Genomic DNA, 1,184 nt, shown 5'->3' with positions numbered 1-1,184 from the left:
GGGGATGATATGATGGGATAGTTTAATTTGGGCAATTGATCTTGGATTATCAGCAGATAAGTCTGCTCAATGGTCTGTGAGGGGATGTTGGATGGGATGGGATCTGAGTTACTGCAGAGAATTCTTTCCTGGGTGCTGGCTGGTGAGTCTTGCCCACATGCTCAGGGTTTAGCTGATCGCCATATTTGGGGTCGGGAAGGAATTTTCCTCCAGGGCAGATTGGCAGGGGCCCTGGAGGTTTTTCGCCTTCCTCTGCAGCGTGGGGCATGGGTCACTTGCTGGTGGATTCTCTGCAGCTTGAGGTCTTCAAACCACAATTTTGAGGACTTCAATAACTCAGTCATGTGTTAGGGGTTGTTATAAAAGTGTATGGGTAGGGTTCTGTGGCCTGCTTTGTGCAGGAGGTCAGACTAGATGATCAAATTGGTCCCTTCTGATCTACGAGTCTATGAGTCTATGAAATTTGGAAATGTCCTTCAGGAAGAGGTGAGGCTTTTGATTCCCTTTTACCCAGTGGCCCAGAGGTTAGAGCACACTATAAGTAGGTGGGACAGCTAGGTTCAATTTCCCACTCTGCCTGATGTGAGAGAGGTCTCCCACCTTCTAAGGGAGTGTCCTTACCTCTAGGCTTTGGAGTATTCAGGTATGGGGCTTTCTGAGCACCTTTTTTAAGCTATTCCATTGCGTATAAATAATTAAACATTCACTGGAGCAGGGACTGAAATCTGGATGCCTCCCTAGCCACCACACTATAGAATCATTCTCACTGTCTCTGGCCCAATGCATAGTTAAGTATTTATTTATTTTATGCAGTTGAGTTTCCCACATCTGGGGAAATCTCAGGGGTCAGCACATCCGCAGTGCAATGGATGATCCTCACCCTGGGAAAACCACCTTCGTGATCATGGTATCTCCCCTGCCAGGTAATCATACAAGGCAGAAAAGTTTGACAGATCACTCTGGAATATACTATAGCCCAGTATAGGGGACACATGCTTTCAAGTTTCTGTTCTAAATCAGTCAAAGTGGGGACTTGAATTTATGTCTCCTGTATTACTGGTGCTCAAAAATAATTGAAGTTTCTGGGAGCAAAAAAAAAAAATTCACAGTAGATTTTCACACCTTACAAGATTAGACCTTAAGTTTCCAATAAAAAACTCTACATTTGAAAATATATTTTCAAA

At 44.1% G+C, this 1,184-nt stretch overlaps 1 pseudogene; it reads right to left on the bottom strand.

The window, feature by feature from the left end:
- Positions 1–802: 802 nt before the first annotated feature.
- Positions 803–931, bottom strand: LOC116829429 (U1 spliceosomal RNA; annotated as a pseudogene).
- Between the last annotated feature and the right edge of the window lie 253 nt (positions 932–1,184).

This window comes from Chelonoidis abingdonii, chromosome 2, assembly GCF_003597395.2.
Source record: "Chelonoidis abingdonii isolate Lonesome George chromosome 2, CheloAbing_2.0, whole genome shotgun sequence".
In the NCBI taxonomy this organism is placed as follows: Eukaryota; Metazoa; Chordata; order Testudines; family Testudinidae; genus Chelonoidis; species Chelonoidis abingdonii.
Note: the sequence above shows the minus strand (reverse complement) of the source record. Positions and strands in the feature narration are given on the sequence as shown.